The following is a 16,200-nucleotide window of genomic DNA, read 5'->3' on the forward strand; positions in this document are numbered from 1 at the left end:
CTAAATTAGAGAAATTCAAAGTGGCTCTTTGAAAAGTGTGCTGATAGTATGTACTTGGAAGAGGGAAAGACAATTTGCCCTACACAGTGTTAAGGATCGATTAATCTGGTGAGCCCGACACCCTGTGACCTTGACATGCTGCATCATCTTGACACAGAGGGACAGAGCTGCCCCTCAACCCATGATTTGGAACAGGAACTGTGGTTGCAGCTTGCATGAGGGGAAGACCCTGATACTGCACAAAACTGGATCCTCAGATGATACTGAACCTTCGAAGGGTAACTGGGAATGAAGATCCTGGCCTTGGGACAGAGGGAGGGGGCTGCACATGAGCCCCCATCACCCGAGGGGTGCAGAGGAGCCTGTACAGAAACCTGGGATCTTCTTTCAGCCTGGACCGGTTAAGCTAAAGGGCTCCTGCCTGGCCTGACTATTGGGGTGGGGGAGGGGGATGTAGCCATGCTGATTGGTCAGGAGGCCACAGAGCTGTGTGAGGTCACTGGGCTTCCAGGCCAGGCTGGGGCAGGAGTATGGTAGAGATGCTGCCAACTGCCGTTCTGCTGGCCTTGGCAGTGTCTGTGGTTGCCAAAGATAACGCCACGTGTGAGTAAGTGTCAGGGACACCTCTGGGGGATGGAAAGAGTGTCTTTTGAATAGCAAGCCCCACCCAGATGCCCTCTGTCCAGGGCTAGGCAGGAGGCCAAGCTTGGGCCTTAGTAGTCCCCTGGGTCTCACGGGTGTGACCCACATCCCCAACTCAGACCATTCGTGCTCCCAGCTTCATCAGCCAAGAGAAACCAGGGCTGACCCCTTGGCTCCTATGCCTCCCGTAGCACAGACGCTGGGGCCCTTCCCTCACCTAGAGACTGACCTCACTGCCTCTTGCACATCAAGTCCCAATTTTTAGAAACCCCTTTCTTCCCACAGATACTGAGGTGCCCCCACCTGTGGCTGACTCCAAAGATCCCAGGGTATTGTCATGGCATTCTTCTAGGGTCCCCCCTCCACCTTAGACTCTCACAGCCCCCAGGGTACCCCCAAAATCTTGTGGCCTCTCCCCAGTTCCCAGAACTTCCACCCCTGGACCCCCGCTGTTCTCCACACCTGGGATCACTGGACCTGCCTTGGCTACTCTCCCTCCTCCTGCCACCATCCAACCCCACACTGCAGCCCCAAGACCCCTGTGGCTGTTCTCTGAGTCTCCTGCCCAGAATTGGCTCTAAAGACCTCAAGCCATTACAACTCTCTCTCTCCACCTCTAGCTTCCTCCTCTGCCTCGGGATCTCCCATATTTCTAGGGCCCTTATCATCAGTCCTGCTTCCTATGGCACCTTCTTCCTCGCCTTGGGGCTACACCCACAAGACCCCAGAACTCATACTCCTCAAAACCGGTTCCTGAAGCCTGCAGCTTCCTGCTTCCTTACCGCCCTGACAGCGCCTCTCCTCAGCAGCTCCCCCTCGGACCCTCCACACTCCCGGTTGCCACACTTTGCCCAGCCCTCTAGCCCTGATTCCCCCATTGTGCAGGTGCGAGGACAGGCTGTGCCTCTTCTTGGTTTGAACTGTGCCCCTGGTCTCACCCCAGTGCCCCCTGTGGGTTAGGGTTCAGGCAGAACCCACTGGGAAGTGGCCGTATCGTCGGAGGGCAGGATGGAACAATCGGGGCCTGGCCCTGGATGGTCAGCCTCCAGGTTTTCACGTCCCACAATAACCGAAGGTACCATGCGTGTGGAGGCACCTTGCTGAACTCCCATTGGCTGCTTACTGCTGCCCACTGCTTCGTCTCCAAAAAGTACGTGTGGGAGCACGTGGAGGGAGGTCTTCAGAAAGGCTCTTTCCAAAAAGGGACATTCTCCAGGGCTCTCTGTGCGCAGTCTCCCCGGGGCTCTGGGCCTTGTGGCAACCAGACCATGAGTGGGTGGGCCCAGGCCCTTGCTGGGGGAGGGCTCTGAGGATCATGGTCACCAGAGGTTTCTGTCAAGCCCGTCCTTTCTGAGGATGACCTGGCTTGCCTCTGTGCCCACAGAAATGTATATGACTGGAGACTGATTTTTGGAGCAAGGGAAATTGTGTATGGGAACGATAAGCCAGCGAAGCCGCCTCAACAGGAGAGATATGTCGAGAAAATCATCATTCATGAGAAATACATCCCCAGTTTAGAGCACAATGACATCGCTCTCATGAAGATCACCCCTCCCGTTCCCTGTGGGCAATTCATTGGAACGGGCTGCCTGCCCCAATTTAGGGCGGGCCCACCTAGAGTTCCCCAGGCCTGCTGGGTGGCTGGCTGGGGATTCTTCAAAGAGAAAGGTGAGTACAGGAGGGGTTCTCACAGGGGTAGGGGGACTGCTGGTCATTCCCTCAGTGATCTCTGAAGTGCAGGGGCCATATGTGGTGCCTAATGGTGATGTCCACCAGAATGGGGGACACTATCCCCTTTTAGAGCGGGAGAAACTGGCAGCCGAGTCCCCTGTCCACAACCTCACCACTGATGGCTCGTGTGGTCGCTGGGTGGAAGGGAGCATGCAGTCCCAGGAGAACCTGGGTAATTTTCGAATGGGGTATGGGCTGTGGCTCTATCTGGAGCCTGGAACCCTAGTTGCTACCTTCTGGAAATGGGGGATTGTCCCCTGAAACGGCACTTGGAGAAGAGCTCGAGTTGGGGTTTTGTGGTGGCGGGCCAACTCCTCTCCTCTCTGGACAACCATTTCCCCATCTGTCAGTGGAAGGGCCATGTCATGATGTCTCTGAGCTCTGAGACCCCAGAGCCCAGCCCTCTAGACCTCAGTGAACCTCTGCTCCCCACCGTCGCTGGTCACAATGCGAGAATCCACCCTCCCCATCCGAGGGACTTCGTTTTCTCTGCAGAGAGGGGACAGGGTTCTTGGCAGGCCAGCAGTGGGCAGCAAGGTTTTGACGAGTAGGTTAGGCCTTTCAGCTTTGCACAGGTGACCACATGGACTTTTTACCCAGTCACATTGGGGATGAGAAGAGAGACTGAAAGCTCTTCTGTCCCTTGATAATGGAAAACTGAGGGCTCCTAATTCAAGGCACTTCAGTTATTTGGGGTTCAAAATTCAGCATTTTCTGCTGACAAAACCCTGGTAGTTTCAGTATGCTTCCTGTAACTCTTCTTCCCTCTCTCAAGGCTACCCCCCTTCTCTGATTGGGTTGCTGCTCCTCCCAGGCACCCCTGTTTTCACTGGTCTCTGCTGGCCCTTCCCTCCTTGACCTGGGGTATCAACCTCTGTCTGGCTATTGATGTCCATAGCTCTGCTGAGGCCTCTAGAGCATTCTTCTTGTCCCACCCCCGGCCTACCCTGCTCTGCCCACCCACGCAAACATGGGTGCAGTGTCCCATGGTTCTTGGAGTCCCTGGGGGGGGTGATCTCAGCGTTCCCATCTACACTCCAACTCCTACCACCACCTTTGCTGTCCTATCTCTCAAAAGGTTTATAGGCTCCCAGCTACACCCTGGACATCACACAAGGCCTCTTTTGTTCTAGAATCCTCCTCAACTTAGTGGGATTTCTACCATCTTCTGGTGAATCCCTCCCCCACTGGTAAGGCCAAGTCTTAAAGAAATCCCCAGCCTCCAAATTTCTGTGACATTCCTGCAGACCTTCCTTTTTCTACCTCCTCCTTGAGCCAATATGCTTCTGGGGTAATCCTCCTTTTCCATTGAATTTCAGGTTCTTGTGGACTTTTTAGCATTTAAAGCCAAGGTGTTGGGATTGAGAAAACCCTGTTCTCTTCCAGGTCATCTGGCTCTTCCATAGATCTAAAAGGTCACCACCACAAGCGACCAGGCTTGTTGTGGTGGTCATTTCCATGTCACCCCTGCCGTGGGGACAGTGCAAGTACAAAACTAACCCTGCTTGGGTGGTATGCAAAGTTGACCTGAAGGGCCTGGAGATGCAGTCCAAGCCACACAAACACACAGTCTGAATGCTGTGTGCCTAGCTCCATCCACTTTCCTCCACTTGGTTCTGTCTTCCCACTTGGCCTCCACTGCCATGTTCTAAGTGTGATCCGCCACCTCTCCACCCGGATGCAGGCGATTTCAGACCCACCCACTAGGCTGTGGCTGGGCTGTGGGTGTGGCCGTGGTGGGGGGAGGCCACTTGATGAAGAGGGGATAGCTGCCCCTATAGCCAGGTGTGAGGTTGGCTGATGGAATCATCGCCTGGGCTGGGCCTTTCTTAACCCAAAGGTCATGATGGAGCCTCTGGGGCTGTACAGGAGGTTCTGACCTGCCTTCCGGTTATTCCAACCACCCATGCCCCTGACAGATCTGTGTGTGTGGAGGCCATCCTGCAGCTCCTCCTTCTCTGTAACTTCAAAACGGATGGGAGGCGTGCAGGGAGGGACTCATCTGCCCAACTCCAGCAGATCCTGTCCAGAACTGAGCTGAGGGGTTTAACGGGGGATAAGAAGCAATGAGGGGTTCTTAGAGCCGTACTGTGGGGAAATGAAATGTGTGTCCTGGATTCGAGTGTAGAGAGGAAAACCTTGGTCCTAATGCAAGCCACACCACATCCCTACCAGGATGTCTGGGCAAGTGGTGCTCCAAGCTCTTGATTGGAGGCAAGGTGAGTCACAGCGCTTAACACAGGGGGTCACTGTGGAGTGTAAATGAGGTGACACATCCTGGCTGTAGCTGTGAATAATCATCTGGCATCAACACACATTCCTGCAGCCACATCGGCTCAGCCTCCATGCACTGCCCCTCCTCTTCACCTGCATATGCCTCCACCACCCCACATCCTTCAGAAGTATCTGAGGAGAGGCCAGGGGCATTGACTTTCATGGATTTTAGGTTGAAGTAGAGCATTTCAAGATGATGGGGTTTCCGTGGAGGGAGGAGGCAGGGCTTTCCCAAAAGTGCCTTCTGTGATCACTGACCACCGATCCAACTGGCTGTAGCCTACAGGATCGCACCTACACTGCAGGAGGCCCGTGGGAACCTCATCGACCTCGACTTATGTAACTACAGCCAGTGGTACAACAGGCGTATTCATTCAACCAATGTGTGTGCAGGGTACCCTGAAGGCAAGATCGACACCTGCCAGGTAACTTCCCTTCGGGCGCCCTTTCCCTGTCAACACCTATTTTGTGAATCCCTGAACTCCACTCCCTCCAGGGCCCTGCTTCAGTGACCCTTTCCCTGGTCCCATCTTGTAGCAGTGAGGATGGGAGGTGACACCTGGGGCCCCAACAAAGAACCAGTCACCACACAGAGCTTTATCCCACCGTGACACAGAGATCATACCACCAGAACACCACCCTGGAAGAGAATGCTTACCTCTCCTCACCAGAATACAAAACCTTCCAATCCACTTGTACACACATGCCCATGCATGCATAATGCCTCATACATGGACACATGGGTCGCTTAGCTTCCCTCCTCACTGACAATCCATCCCCTTCTCACATCCACCTGAAGCTGTTGATACCAACTCAAAGTTTACCACCACCACTTGTGTTCATGGCAGCAAGAAGCCATGGGACTGAAGAAACTGTCCTTCCAGAGCCTATGGCCCTTCTGGGCAGGGGAAAAGTGGCTCAGAGAGTGACTTCTGTGTCCTTCTGGGCAGGGGGACAGCGGCGGGCCTCTCATGTGCAGAGACAACGTGGCAAACACCTATGTGGTCGTGGGAGTCACAAGCTGGGGGTAGGCTGTGCCGGAGCTAAGCGCCCCAGAGTCTACACGGCCACCTGGCCCTATCTGAACTGGACTGCTTCCAAGATCGGTTCTAATGCCTTGCATATGGCTCAACTGCCCACCCCTCCCCATCCGACTTCTCAAGCAATCCCGGCTAGACAACCCTCTGCCCGCCCTTCTGCTCGCCCTCCTTGGTACATCCAAAGGCCTCCTCGACCTCCTCCCAGCCCCCCTGCATCTCGACCTCAACCTCGACCCCAACCCCCGGCCCCAACCCCACCCCCACCCCCACCTGCTCCCCCACCTTTCACTAAAGCTCCCCAAGTACTTTCTTTTGCCAAGCGACTACAGCAACTTACAGAGATCTTGAAGGGGAAGACCTTTTCTAATGCAAAGGGGTATTATGAAATGGAGGCCACAGATCTCCCAGAACTGACCACCGCCTCCTGATCTGACCCCACTTCCAACAGACCCAGTGAGCCCTTTACTCCCAAGAAAACAAAGATGAAATAAATAAATATAAATATAAATATAGATATAAAATATATTTATATATATCTATGAAGAGATGCTTTCTGGACTTCTTCCTACCTGCCCTCCCCGACTCAATCCAAACCCTCCCCCAGCAAATCTGTCCTCCCTCTCTGTCACCCTCCAACAAGGTGGAATTGCTTGTATGTCAGTGGCTATTGTGGTTTCCTAAATCTTGATTTTTGAAGTTGGAACAAGGTGATCTGGGGTGACAGGCTAGGTATGGTCTGGATCTCACACTCAGAGTCTCTGCTTATTAAATCAGTGCAGGTGGGCCCTGGAGCACTTCTGTGAGGTGAGCTGACTCAGAAGGAGGGGTGTGGGTCTGAGTCCATTGGAGAATGACCCCAGGCTGAAGTTTTGTAGCGTGGCCCTCTGATGCTCAGTCCACATGGCCAACCCCAGGCAGGAGTCTGCCCTCAACCAGAATTGCTTATGTCCATCTGTGAATTCCTGAGAAAGAGATCTCAATGGCCTCAGTTCAACTGCCCACTCTGGTCAGGGCCAAGATCAAGCCTAAATGCTGGATTAGCCACTTGAGGATTAAAGATGGCAGGCTCCAGAAAGAAACCCCCGGGCTCCTGGCTGGGCAGTTGCTGCAACAAGCAACAGTCTCATACCTGTTCACCTGTTCACTGTGTGCACGTTTCAAGTGCAAGATGGTCCTATGGTCTGGTTGCAAAGACAGATGGCAGAGGGTACAGGAGCATGAGGGAGGAGCTTTGGGTGAGGAAGACCAAGGACGCTGTCTTTTCCTGCTGGGGCTGCAACAGGGACTGATGAAGCAGGCATGAGTATTTTCAGGATTCGTCAGTCTGTCTGGGTTCAAACAAACCCCCTACTTTACCCCTCATCAGCTATGTGGCCTTGGGAATATGGCCAGAGGGTTGTGTGACAATGAAAGTAGGACAGATGTGAAGTTTTCAGAGCAGAGCGTGACAGTCCATACATGCTTATAGATGAGTGCTCTAGAGCCACCTGGTGATGAGATGCTGGGTAAACTTATACTTATGCAGGGGCACTCGGGTGTATTTTGTCTGTGCCCTTATGAGCCCTGGAATGCCTAGGCTACCTAAGAGGACATGCAAATTGATCTGGGTGACCCATGGCTCTGTGGTGTATTAACATTTGATAAAATAAAAGAACCAAATTTTATCTGCCTTCCCTGAGAGCCAACATTACTAAGATTAGAGTTGGCATGTCCATGATTCCTTTCGTGGGCTTTGGTCTGTCTCTTCTAAAGTCAGTTTCTTAATGTCCCTACTGGGTATATAAGCTTTGTGCCCTGGTGTCAGACACCAGGTACCCTCTAAACACTGAACAAAACTCAATGTCAGTCACAGAGTGAGACAAACCCCAAGCCATAGGCCACATGGCCCAAAGAGCAGAAAGAGCCATGGCAGCAACTCAGGACCTGCCCTCACCCTTCCTGGGCAGTCCTGAACCCGGAGCTTGCAGGTGGGAATGGTGTGGCAAGATGTGCTCAGGCTAGGGAGTAGGGGTGGGTGCGGAGGATTTGGGACAAATTTGGAGGAGCTATACTACCAGTGGTTTCTTTCCACTTACAGATCATCCCTCCTCCTCAGAGTTTTCCAGGATCCAGAACGGATTCTCCTGGCACTCTCTCCTTTCACATGCTCAAATCCTTGTCCTTAGCTTTTCCCTTCTCTCCTCATTGCGCCTGTCATCTGTCGCTGACACTTGGGTCTCCTTCCTGGGGAGACAGGGCTTATGCTCAGGGAGCACTAATGGGAGGCCATGGATTGGGTAGAGCCTGCAGAATCCGATTGATGGTCTCTTGTGTATCTTCCGAAACTTTCCATGCCCACGAATAGATTTACGTATAACACCCTTCTTATTCACTGTTCATACTACTCTGACTTCCTGTTTCATTTAGCAAATTAGAGTTATTTTCATATTAGCACACAGGGACTCACCTTCTCAAAATTACGTTGTGCGGTGGGGTACTTACGAGATATACTGCCACATTTCCTTCCTGGGAGGGGTTATCTAGCCCACTGCTTTAGCTTTCCCTCAATGTACTCATTTCCCCACATAGAAGCCAATACTGGTTTATATCAAATTCACTGATTTTTGCAAAACTAATAGATGTTCTAATTTTCTTTTTTTTTTTTTTTAATTATGAATGAAGTTGTTGACAAGTTAAGTGAGTCTCTGATCTGCCTTCATATCCCTGTGGATACTCTAACCCTAAAAAGGCTTACAGGTCCCAGAGCAGATACTGCTGCACACAGAGACAAGAAGAACAGGGGAAAACTGGACAGGCTGTACAATGAGCCAGCACCAAGGGGCATCTAAGCAACTGAAGGATATGCTCACTGTTTCTCTGTGGGATGGTTTAGGCAAATGATAAGTATTTTTCTAAAAAGCAGAATTCATAATGACTTTTATTGCTAGGAACTGTAACAAGATGATTTGACGGTGGCTAAACCCGTGCATGTGGTAAAAGCCTGACTCCTGAGCATTCGGGAATAACAGACCTAAGATGTGTGTAGGCAGAAGTACTAATAGCGAATTTGATCCATATGAGAAATCTTTTTTTAAGATTTATTTATTTATTTATTTGAGAGAGAGAGATAGCATGAGAGAGCATGAGCAGAGAGAAGACGCAGAGGCAGAGGGAGAAGCAGGCTCCCCACTGAGCAGGAAGCCCGATGTCGGACTTGATCCCTGGGCCCTAAGTTCATCACCTGAGCCGAAGGTGGACGTTTAACTGACTCATCCACTCAGGCACCCCCAATATAAGAAATCTTATGTTTACAAGGAAAAAACTGATCCCAATGAATATAATTTTACTATATTTTAAATGGAAGTGGAAAACATGGAGGTAGTTCATCTTTAATGTGTAGAAAACTCATCAAGCAACAGAAATTAGCCTAATGGAGTTTTCTGCTGAAACTATATTCTTGGTAAAGAATCGTCAGTGACCTGCTTCTGGCCACTATATTTGGGCCTGTGTACTTCTCTTGGGTAGGTATTCAGAGAGTGGAATGGCTGGGTTATATGGCAGGTGTAAGTTTTGACATATGAATGCACCCAGGAAACCAGCACCACAATCAACATAGAGAATCTGTCCATCACTCCAAAGGCTTCCTTGGGGTACTCTGTAATCCCTCCAGCCCCTTCCCTCCCCGGCCCTAGCAACTTCTGCTCTGTTTCTTTCACTGTGTATCCATTTGCATTTAAAAAACAATTTTAATAAATGCAATCATACAGCGGGTGTTTTTTTTGTTTTTTGTTTTTTGTTTTTTTTTTTTTGGTCTAGCTTCTTTCACTCAGCGTAATCATTTTGAGGTTTATCCATGTGGCAGTGTGTCGCAGTCCTTGTGGACTGGACAGTCCTTGTGTCTCGTTCTTGTTGCCACCCAGCGCTCCACTATGTGATTGCCCCACCATTTGGTTCTGTTAACCAGGTGATGGACTTTACAGTTTTAGGTCGTTAGAAATAAAGCAACTATGAGCATTTGTACACAAGTCTTTGTGTGGGCATATGCTTTCATATTTCCTGGCTAAGTACCTACACGCAGGATCATATGGTAGGTGTATGGTGAGCACTTTTAAAACTTGCCAAAACGTGTCTTCAAGGCAGTTTCATCACTCTACCACCCCGTCAGCAGTATCTGAGAGTTCCAGTTCCTCCAGCTCCTTGCCAACACTTGGTGTGCTCCGTCTTTTTGATTTAATTTAATCTTTAAAAACAATTTAAAAGATTTTATTTATTTATTTGAGAGAGAGAGAGCACAAGCGAGCACAAGCAGGGGGAGGGGCAGAGGGACAGGGAGAAGCATACTCCGTGCTGAGCAAGGGAGCCCGACATGGGGCTTGATCCCAGGACCCGGGGATCATGACCTGAGCCGAAGGCAGTCGCTTAACCAACTGAGCCACCAAGGCGCCCCGAATTTTAGCCATTCTTATAGGTGTGTAATAAAATGTCATGTGTGGGGTTTTTATCCACAAGTGTAGTCTATATATATATTTAAAGCATTCGAAATGAATATTGTTAAGATTTATCATGAGGTAATAGGGCAGTAACTTTTGACAGCAACAAAATGTGGGAGTGCACATAGGGAAAGGAGGAGGTAGAAATAAGCATGAAATTAAATTCATTCAAACAGAATTTGGATTTTTCAGGCATCACAAACATCAATGGAAAACATCTGAAAGACATACCAATAGCAACAGTCATAGAACAATTTCTCCATTAAGCCAGGTCTCTACTATATAAAGATATTCCACAGTATGCAAACTCCCAGAGCTGCCCTGTCTGCTGAAGTTACTACACCAAATAGAACACTTTATATTTAAAACAAAATCCTCAGGGTGCGTGACTGGTTCAGTCAGTAGAGTGTGGGACACTTGATCTTGGGGTCCTGAGTTCAAGCCCCATGTTACATTGTAGAGATTACTCTTTAAAAAGATACTAAAGAAACCCAAGTTTAGCACAAGTCAACAACTTGCCCACAGTCAGTTCATCCTCCACTTTTAGGGTGATGATAGGTTTGCTCTTCACAAGAAGCATCATGTGCCACCTTATTGACCTTTATACGGTTTGTTTATTTCCAATGTATGCTTTGATCTTGCCCCACTAATTCTCTCTCCCCAAAGCTCTAGAGAACCCCAGTTTTGATCTGCATGCTCAGTGAGAATTCGTTCATGTCCATGATATTTTCATAAAGAAGAAGAGAGACAATGCAGAGCCCAGGGGTGGGATCTACCCGGCCAGCACTTGCATCTCTCTTGGCTGGGTTGAGCTATCACTGAACTGACTTTGTTAGGCAAATGTGTGCCACTGTGCCAAAGAGATGCTAAATTCCATGCTCAGACAGATTCGGGAGTGTGGCTAGGGTCAAATGATTCCTCAGGCTGTATGTATATGCCAGGAATATAAAATTGGTTAATTTAATTTTGGAATTTTTAATTTCTGAGATAAGAATCCAAACTTCAATAACTTTTCCTTGAGGAACATGACTTAAGTGTTGTATTATATGAAAGCAGTCAAAATGTTCTCTCGTGAATACAGTACGGTCATTGTGACGTGGCTCTAGTGATGATGAGCAGGCTGTCCTATCATTGCAGCCCTACTTAATCCCTCAGCCACTGAAACACTATTACTCTTCCTAAAGGTACATACTGTACACACAGACACAGCATTGTCAAGACTACTTTGTTGAACATAGGCCACTTCTAAAATTACAGTCAACATTCCTAAAAGCAAATAAAACAAATCATTCTACACATTGCTTCTTTAGTGCAAAGCCTTTGAAAACAACCTTATTCAGAAAAGTGGTGCTCTGCATTTGGCTAGCTATTACTCTAGTCATGTGAGATCCATCTATAAGAAAGTAAGGAAGGAACAAATTAATAGTGGAAACATAAAAATTTGAAAATTATATTTGGATCCTATGAGTTTAAGCAAATGTTAGCTGACAGCTGCAACAGACCAAGATTTAATGAGCATTCCAATCATTTCCCACCTTATACTGTTCTTTTTAAAGGAAATAAATTCTCTAATACCACTGCTATCTCCTCTAGGTAAATTGTTTAGTGTGAGTCTATCCAAGGCCTGTGATTACTACCTCCTAACTCTGCCGCACGTGCCCAGGCACTCTGAGAGCTATACAGGACAGGGTGCACTTGAAAAAGATCAAACAGCACTTCTCTGTGAGGTCTTGTTCAGAAGACCACAGAATCCACCAGAAGTGAACTTCCAAAACATTTTTCCACACTGAAAATGATAAACAGAACTCATGTGATCACAAATTCTACAGAGGCCACAAAATGTTAGAATAAACTGGCCTTTAGGGTTAGTGATTCATTAATACCTAAAATCTGTTTTTGTGTCTTAGTAAAATTAGCATTACTTCATCCGACAAAGGAATAAATCTACTTATAAAACTGGACTTTTGAATAGATTCAGAGCTTCTTTCTCAGATTTTCTTCTTAAATCAGCAAACCCATTTCAGGTAAAGAGGAAGCACGTATGTAGTTTGAAAATATTTTCTTTAGCTGTCTGCAAATTAACTGATTGATTCATACTCAATGTTGGAACACTGTGTCAGTTCACACCAGACCCTGAGAAGGCACTGAGAAATCTGACAAGAGCAAAACTAGGAGTGTTCCCACTCTACTTTCTGTGTAGTGAACATCAAAATTGTAGATACATATAATAAATGTATACTACACCACGAGCATCTTTAGCAGAGGTGTTGAAGGAGATATTATAACACTGTTTTAAATCACAAATGCTAGGGGCTCCTGGGTGGCTCAATGGGTTGAGCGTCTGGCTCTTGGTTTTGGCTCGGGTCATGAGTTCAGGGTCGTGGGGTCAAGCCCCCCCATGGAGCCCCACATTGGGTCCCGCACTCAGTGGGGAGTCTGCTTGAGATTTTCTCCCTTCCTCTGCCCTTACCCCCGCTGCCCGCCCCCCATGCTCACATGTGCGCTCTCTCTCAGATAAATAAATCTTAAAAAAATAAACTGCAGATGCTAAATACCCTATTTCAAATACTCTAATTTATTTTTTATTTTTTTTAAGATTTTATTTATTTATTTGAGAGAGAGAGAATGAGAGACAGAGAACATGAGAGGGAAGAGGGTCAGAGAGAGAAGCAGACTCCCTGCTGAGTGGGGAGCCCGACGTGGGACTCGATCCCGGGACTCCAGGATCATGACCTGAGCCGAAGGCAGTCGCTTAACCAACTGAGCCACCCAGGCGCCCTCAAATACTCTAATTTATGAATTAATATCTATGATGTAACAATGGCACTTTACCACAGTGATTGGAGAACAGTCCACTTTTTTGCCAATTTTATGAATACTTTCCTTAACTAACTGTACAATTACATAACACTTACATGCCTTTTTAGAAAATGTACTGTACACAGTTATAAGACTATAGAACTAAGCTTAATCATACTTTAATTAGAAAAATCACGTTTGTATTATGTTTCTGTTAAAGGAAAAACTGTGTTACTCTAATACTTTTAATGTAATGACTTTGGTTCAAGATTATGAAAAATTTGAATAACTTCTCTCAAGACCATTTCATTTCAAATTTATACAACTAGTTTAGTCAGCTGACCAGAAAGAAAGGAAATAAAAGGAAAATATTTGCCCAGATGAGGTAGAGAATGTTCACATGAATTCAATGCATAGTTCTCTTGGTTGTTCTGTTTCATCCTTAACTGGGCCCATACCAATTTTAAATCCGAGCTTAAATGAGCTTCTTCAATTCTTCTTCCAATAAGGCTCTGTCACTCCCATCTTCGGGTCATGGAGTACTCACGTCTCTGCAGAGTACTTTGTCTTTGGTTCCGTGCTGCTCATCCAAGGACCACCAACACAGCCATTTTGAGAAGGGGATGTAATCACTCTGCCGTTTTTACTCACAGGCAACACTGATTTCTGATTAGGCTTGCTGCCGTCATATCCAGTGGTAATGTCCTGTATACGCAAAAGAACAAGTATCCCATACAATTTTGGATATTCTTTTGGGGAATAAAACCTGTGAAGCCTTTCAAATACACTTTTGATGTTAGTTGGATCACAACACAAGAAATAAGAAATCTGTGAAATATGATAACCACATTTTTCATAAATCTTAATCAGTTGCTGTTTCAATGTTACATTCATGGTTTCCAAGTAAGACCATCTCAGAACAACAGTGGCAGTACTCCACTTGTCATTATGCAAAGGGAAGTTCCACACAGAAAACCAACCAACTCTTCAAATGCAAAAGGACTTCTTTCCCATTTTCCAGGAGGCCTTTGTCCCCCCCTAGATTTTTTTTTTAAAGATTTTATTAGAGAGGGAGGGACAGAACATGATGGGGGGGGGCAGAAAGAGAGGGAGAAGTAGACTCCCCCCGGAAGAGGGAGCTGACGATGCGGGACTCGATCCTGGAACCCTGGGATCATGACCTGAGCTGAAGGCAGACGTTTAACTGACTGAGCCAAGCAGGCGCCCCATCCTGTTCCCCTCCAGTTTTATTGAGAAATAACTGACATACATTGCTGTATAAGTTTAAGGTGTGCTGCAGGATGGTTTGATTTACATCGATTGTGAAATGATTACCACAGTAGGTTCAGCCAACCTCCATCTTCTCAATTTGGATACAATAAATATCATAGGTATTTATTGCCTATGGGAGGCATAGATATAGTTATATATAGGTATATATACCCATAGGGTGCCTCGGCCACCTGCACAGCTTATATCAGGATATAAGGTACCTGCACTTAGAGTAAAAAGCCTTCCAACAGGACAGAGGCGGAGCAAGATGGCGGAGGAGTAGGAGACCTGGATTTCGTCTGGTCTCAGGAATTCAGCTGAATAGGGATCCAACCATTCTGAACACCTACGAACTCAACAGGAGATCGAACAGGAGAGTAGCAACAACTCTCTGAACAGAGAAGCGACCACTTACTGGAAGGTAGGGCGTGCGGAGAAGTGAATCCGAGGCGATATTCGGGAGGATAGACGGCGGGGGAGGGGCCTCCGCCGGCCGCTTCTGGCAAGTGCTAGAGCCGCGGAGCACAAAATCGGACCTTTTAGAAGTCGGCTCCGCGGAGGGACGTCGCTCCAGTGGCTAAGCGGGGGGTGGGCCCTCATGGGACAGTGTGGTCTCAGGACCCTCGGGGTCACAGAGAGACCGGGGGTGCCTGAGTGCGCCAGAGCTCCCAGGTATCGGAGCGGGGAAGCCGGCTGCAGAGACGGAGCCGAGGCGCGGGCTCTCAGCTCGGGGTGGCCATAAACTGTGATCCGCGGCCCAGTCGGGGCACGGCTCCCCCAGCAGGGACCCAACAAGCAGCAGATCCGGGGAGACTCCCCTTCCTTCCCGGGGAGGAGCGGTGCGGGAACGCACTGCAGGGATCTGCTGGGTTTGGAGACTCCGCGCGGGGTCGGGTGCCAGAGATAGCAGCGCTCGATCACAGGCCGGGTGAGCACGGAGTGCGGCGGGAGACCGGGGACACGGAAGTGACTGCTTTTCTCTGGGGGCGCACTGAGGAGCGGGGCCCCGAGTTCTCAGCTCCTCCGAGAGGAGATTGGGAGGCCACCATTTCTGCCCTGGTCCTCCAAAGCTGTACCGAGAGCTTGCAGGGAACAAAAGCTCCTGAGAGCAAACCGGAGCAGCTTCCTTAGCCCGGACCGAAAAGGGCAGGGCAATTCCGCCTCCGGCAAAGACATTTGGAAACCACAGCAACAGGCCCCTCCCCCAGAAGATCAGCACAAACAGCCAGCAAGCCAAGACCAAGTTGATCGATCAAGGAGAATAGGAGAACTCCAGCGCTAGGGGAATACTGCACATAGATTCATGGCTTTTTTTTTTTTTCTTTTTTTTTTTTTTTAACCAGGATTCATTATTTCATCAAAGTTAATTTTTGTTGACTGTTTTTTTTTATTTTTCTTTTTCCCTTTTTCAACCAACATCTTATAAATCCCTTTTTTAAAAAAAAAATTTTTTTATTTTTCATTTTTAGAGTCATATTTTATCCCTTCATAGTAGTTACCCTTATTTTTGGCATATATATATATATAAGTTGTTCTCTCTTTAAAATTTTGAGGTACAGTTTCTTCTAACAGATCAAAATATACCCTAAATCACTAGTGTATGGCTTTGTTCTAGTCTCCTGCCTGATCACATTCTCTCCCTTTTTCCTTTTTTTTTTTTTCTTCTTAAATCTTCTTTCTTTTTTCAAACAACTTATCTTACCAAGTCCTTTTATAAAATCTTTTATAATTTTCATCTTTACAGTCATCTTCCATCCCTTCATTGTATCAACCCTTATTTTGTACATATATGTCTTTCTTCCTTTAAAATTTTAGGAGGCACTTTTTTCTAACAGACCAAAATACGCCCAAAATCTAGTGTGTGGCACTGATCTATGCACTAGCCTGATCATATTTGATCATATTCTGCCTTTTTTGTATTGTTTTGTTTTTGTTTTTATCTTTTTTCTCTTTTTTTTTTCTTTTTCTCTTTC

At 47.6% G+C, this 16,200-nt stretch overlaps 1 pseudogene; it reads left to right on the plus strand.

The window, feature by feature from the left end:
• The first annotated feature begins 530 nt into the window (after window positions 1-530).
• LOC114203147 (acrosin-like) lies at window positions 531-6,115 on the plus strand (annotated as a pseudogene).
• Window positions 6,116-16,200: the final 10,085 nt, after the last annotated feature.

Source organism: Eumetopias jubatus, unplaced genomic scaffold (assembly GCF_037043125.1).
Source record: "Eumetopias jubatus isolate StellerSeaLion01/CBP00866 unplaced genomic scaffold, mEumJub1_p1.0 scaffold_12, whole genome shotgun sequence".
In the NCBI taxonomy this organism is placed as follows: Eukaryota; Metazoa; Chordata; class Mammalia; order Carnivora; family Otariidae; genus Eumetopias; species Eumetopias jubatus.